Genomic DNA, 6,000 nt, shown 5'->3' with positions numbered 1-6,000 from the left:
GTTTCTCATAGCAACCAATCAAATATCTATTATATTCTAGAAGGTGCTAAACAATTAAGAAGTAGAATCTGATTGGTTACTATGGGCAACATCTCATCTTTAATAGAACTCCCCTCTGCCGACCTAAGTGATCCGCTGCTGCCCTAAGGCGCAGCATCGCATCCACAATGCCTCAGGTTACTCAGAAAGTCTGGGGCCAGTGAAGCTGCGACCTACATGCCTTAACTCCGGGCCGCACCTATGTGTGGGCGAGCGGTGTGCCGCAAAACGAGGGAGACTCCGTGGGTCCACTGTCGCCCACGCTTCTGACTTACAGGGTGCATGGAACGACACTCTGCAGTAGTAGTGCTCACCACAGCGGTCCAGACTCCAAAGACTACTGTGTATTCCAGGTGCCGGTATGACATCACATGCAAAGAGGGTGGAGCCAGCACAAGGCGTTGCGAGCACTAGTTACAGCGTTGCCTTATCTGCACAAACTTCTGACTAGAGATGGGCAAAGCGGGTCACTAGCGAGAGCTGGGATCCAGCGGATCAGTCAGTGAAAAGATCTGTATCTTTTAGGCGGAACAACGGTTCACTTTGAAAGAAGGGTTAATTTGATAATAATGGGCCCCATACATCAGCAATCACAATTAATGGATTTCCAGATCCAGGGATTTTTTGGACAGATAAATGGATTTTACAATCTATCTGACTTTGCCCACACATTACAGATTTATTTCAGTGATCGGCAGATTTTTCCATCTAAAGATTGCATCTTCATATCTGGAAATTGCCCAATCGATTGTCATTTCAGCTGTTCATAATGTAAATAGATGAAGAAGACGAATTGGGAATTAATTCGCACATATAAAAAAGATCCGCAGATAATACCAGATTATTAAGCATGTTTAAAAATCAGATTAAGTAATCGATTGGCGATTTTGATTGGGATTGCTAAAAGGGGGAGCCCACACATCTAAAATTAATTGTGGCAATCATCTCCATATCTGAAAATTGTCACAATTAATTGCTGATATATGGGGCCCTTAACAAAGCATAATTTGTTTTACAATAATTTATTTTCATTTTTTTTTACTTTTTTTTTTTTTAAAACAGTGAGCTGAACAAATAAGAACATACATAACCGAGTAAAACACTGATCGATGGCTGGGTGCAGAATCGTCATCGATGGCAACCATCGATGGCATCTGCACCGATGGCCATCCCTAGCAGCAGCAGCCTTATTATTCTTTATTTTACTTGCAGTCTCTGTACTGTACTCAGTCTCTAGAGTTAGTACATGTCAGCTGCCACAGGTGGCAGCGCTGAGCTCAGGCAAATACATTGTAATGGAAAACGAAACTGAAAGTAAAAGAATGACGGGTCACCTTTTTGTGGATCGGCGGCTCCCATCTCTAGTTCTGTCTTGTCCTGCACGAGGAGGTCATGAGTAAGGCCACGTTCCGTGGTCAAAACGTCGACCAGACCTTTGCCTGAGATCTGAACTCTGTTTAGGGAATAAAAATCCATTCATTATCTTTGGATATAAAAGCTCTGGTGAGTGCCATTTTTTTCGAATTGGACTAGTTCTGACTTCTGGATAGCAAATGAGGCTACAATGAGTTTATAAGTACCTGGCCTGCCATTGACAGTAATACAGCGAGGAGAGCACTGTCACCATACTGGTTTCTCTAGTGGTCCTTCCTTCCATTCCCAAGATGGCCATCTTCTGTACTTCTGCGCCTGTGTGGTGCCATCTTGTTACTGTGTTAGAGTGCCACAGTGAGGTGCAGGGCTTAACTAGAACTTTGTGGGTCCCACAGTAACATTTTTAAGTGGCCCCCCAACTCCGGTCTCCACCAGAGTCCCTTTGGCTAATGCCGCACAAGAGGTGTGGTTAGTGTTGCCTATCATTTTAACACTGGCCCAGCAAAGAAAACCCAGGAAGGTCAGTGCTTCCAATGCCTTTTATTGGCTGGGCCATAGGCTCAGGGGAATGTGGGGATTACGTTATGGATTCTCTGGAGTACCCTTATTGTGAAGCCTGTGTGTTGCCTGCTGAAACCTGCCACTGCTGTAACCTGAGAACTGCATTGCTGTAACCTAAGAATTGCCAAGCTGTTATCCTGGTATGCTGTCTACCTGTTACAAATAAAGAACCAGACTTCATAACAATCCAGTCTATGTGATTCCTGGTAACATAATGTATGTAGATATACAGTAGGTATTGGTCCAGATTTAATCAGGGTTGATAGTTACTTTTTTTAAAGGGGTGTATTGCAGCTCCTCCCCATATTTAGGCATGCCCCAATTCACTACCGCTCTTGACGGCCCAGGCTGTGCATCCAATATACTGCCGAATAAACCACTTCTCTGGCTGTTCACTGACGGCACGGCATCTGCTGGTGTTATATCACTAAGACCAAGCAGCGCAGACATATACTGTATAGCACAAATGGATACGAGGAGATAATGCTGCTAATACCAAGGCAATTCTGTGTAGAAAAGAAGGTTTTCTCCATTTTATAAAAAGCTGACATCTTATTGGACAGCGCCGTATAGTCTCTACAGTAATCTGCGGAAGTGTTCATACAGTAGATGCAACTCTACATAAATACAATGATTCTGAATATAAATCAGATTTAAGTAGGATTTGTGATGCCAAATATCCCTCGCTACTGTAGGATAATCCTCTAAACCAGTCTATTAGCTCTTTTCCTCTCTAGTAATCACTGATTCTTATAAACATGCTCATTGGCACAGAGTATTACCCAGCTCTCATGTCCCTAATACCAGTTATTTATGTATATAGCACACACATATACCATACCTCCCAACTGTCCTGGTTACAGTGGGCCAGTCCCGTTATTTGGAGAGTGTCTCTCCCACATCTGCATACCTCCCAACTGTCACGATTACAGCGGGACAGTCCCGATTTTCGGGTCCTGTCCCGCTGTCCCACCCGCGGCAGGCATTGTCCCACTGCGGGGGGTGGCAGTTGGGAGACCCCCCAATCTAGTAGAATAGACGCTGTGCACAGCGTCTATTCTCGTATGAAAATGAGGTTGCGGCTAATTAGCATAAGCCGCGCCCTCATTTGCATACACCCCACCCCCTTTTCGGACGCTCGGTCCCTATTTCATCAGGACAAAAGTTGGGAGGTATGCATCTGGCAATGTCCCATGGAGGGGGGGGGGGAGTTGGGGGGAGCCAGAGATCAGCGCAGAGCAGCGGTGTATACGAATACGAATTCACCAGTAAATACGAATGATCAGTAGAACATCTTTTTGCAGTGAGTTTTGAAGCCTCAACGCAAATAAACAGGAGTCCCCACTCCCCCAGGGTCCCAGCCCGGGCTGACCACTCAGGGGGTTAAAGCTTTGGCCAGGGGGAGCTTGTATAAAAAGTTTCCCCCCGGCTGTGACATTACCCTGCTGGGTATTTGGGCCAGCTGCTGGTTGTCAAAATACGGGTTGACCCCTATTCATTTTGTCCCCCTTATGTTGGGAACCAGGACTGGGCCATGAGCCTGGTGCTGGTTCCAGAAATCCTGGGAAACCCCGTTTTTTGTCCCCCTTAATTTCTAAAACCAGGACCAGCCCGGGGCTTGTTATAGCCATGGGGGGGGGGGGGGGGGGGACCCCGTGCCATTTTTTTTATTTAATTATCTTTTCTTTTTTTTTACACAGGGCAGCATTGCACGGATCTGACTGACCCGTGCAGTGCTGCCATTTTGTACGTATTTGGCGGACGTAAATACATCAGAAAATATGAATGAGGCGAATACGACTGCTTAGTAAATTTGTCGTATTCTTAATTCGTATTTTCAGGCTGTATACGGCCGATCCCGTTTGTACCCGCCAAGCCTTACCGTCGATGACCAATCATTAGATGGCCGGAGAGCACTTGTACAGTTGTACATAAAAGGATATTATTAAAGAGGAACCTTTTGTGATCTGGGGGTTGCGTATAGTGCACTTGCAGACTAAAGACAAGTATTAATGTGTCCTAAAGTTCAACAATATGTACAAGAATAGATAAAATAAAAAAGTTATTCCGCAATTATTACCTCGTGTCATATTGCCGGCAGACTTCTGAATAATGGACACAAACCTTCTGTCTCTAGAACGGAGCAGTCGCGCGTCCGTAGGGATGATAGATTTTGGTCCATTTTTCAGTGCGGAGAAGTCCAGTAATGAGAGAAGAGGATCTTTCTATATATTTCACTTTTTCATATTACTGTCTGGTAATTGAAGGATAAAGGAAGGACAAGAGAACAATTTCTATACTTTTGCCACAAAATAAGAAGCGAAAATACACTGGTGTTCCGCTGGCCATTTCTAAGGCAGAAATAAAATGTCTTATATATAATACATTTATTTATATTATTAGATGTATTAGATGCAGCATCGATTGCACCATCACAACTAACATCACCCCTATGAAAGGTGCCGTTTCAACGTCTGAGTATGCTGTCCTTGGTGAGCGGATTAGCATTGTTCATGCAGGGGTGGTTCCAGAGGGGGGGTTGCAGCGCAGTTCAAAATTCAAATGGGGAGGCACAACTGCCACCAACTGTCATTCCAAACTGACTCACTGGCAGTGGGTGTGGCTCCTCTATTTGAATTTTGGACTGCGCAGCAGCTCCACCCCTGGAGCCACCACTGGTTGTATGATTTCAGTGACATGCCTGAAGGGAGAGCAGGAACGAGAAAGACGCGAAGAAAGAGAGGGATCTCCAGGAAGAAATAAGGGCCAACATCTAGGCTATATATATATAAAAGATTAACTACTCCTCACCTCTATGCGGTGAAGTACCGCCAGTGACCGCTAGAGGCCACTCGATGGACTAAGATGTAAAAACAGAAAGTGAAAGCAATTGTTGCATGGACACTGATCTGTTTCAAACTTGCCAGATGTGTAGAGAGGGAGCTGTGAAGGCAAAGATTCATACCTCCCAATTGTCCCAATTACAACGGGACAGTCTCGCTGTTTGAAGACTGTCCCGCTTTCCCTCCCACGAGTTTGGGGGAGCCAGAGATCATCTCTGCTCTGTGGAGCAACCGGGGATCGCTGAAGAGATGCCCGGTACAGGAGCGCTACTACAGGAGTGCTGGACATGCCAACCAAAAAGTTGAAAATGGGGGTCATGGTGATAGGCCACGTCCCATCTGCCTAAGGTCACGCCTAACCACATGTAGCTCCACCCTTTTGGACCCTTTTCGGTCCTTTGGCATAGCAGGTCCCGATTTCATAATGCCAAATGTTGGGAGGTATGGAGATTGGAAGTAGAAGCAGATAGGGACTGGGGTGGGGTAGAGAGTTTGAGGGCTAAAAACTGTCACAGCTTAAAGGGCTGGTACCCTGAGGAAGCTGTCATTTTGAAAAGAGCGAGATTAGTCACTGACGGGAAGCATATCTTCATACTGTATGTTCTGTTGAAGGACCATGATGTGTATAATACATGTACAGTAGATCCAATCCCATACCTCCCAACATGACCCTCTCCAGGAGGGACAGAAAGCTATTTCCCTGGACTTCCCTCTTAATGGATGATTGCCATCACCTGTGGTGAAACACCTTTCTAATCAATTAACTTGTTTAAAACAGGTGACAGTCATACATTAAGAGGGAAGTCCAGGAACAGAGCATTGTGTCCCTCCTGGAATGGGTCATGTTGGGAGGTATGCCATACCCAAAGGCCATTCACTGCAGCCCAGTGCGGTAATCACATTCTCCCTGTAGGAAATACTATACCTACTTATACATTATAAGAATCACAGCATGAGTAACCGTAGGCGACAGATAGGTCATCTGTCAATCAGAGTACAGGTGATATTGATGAGGCTTTTACTTTTTGTCCCTGCAGTCACCTTGATTTATATTCCTCTACTGTAGACCTTCAGTCATTGAACAACATTGGTCAACGAGCGCAGTAAGGAGAGAATAATTGGATGCCGAAAAACAATTCTCTAGCCCGCAGGTGTATTACTCCTGGAGACACAGCTCATTGTA

This window comes from Crinia signifera, chromosome 6 (assembly GCF_055691185.1).
Source record: "Crinia signifera chromosome 6, ASM5569118v1, whole genome shotgun sequence".
NCBI lineage: Eukaryota > Metazoa > Chordata > Amphibia > Anura > Myobatrachidae > Crinia > Crinia signifera.
This window is presented reverse-complemented; position numbering follows the sequence as displayed.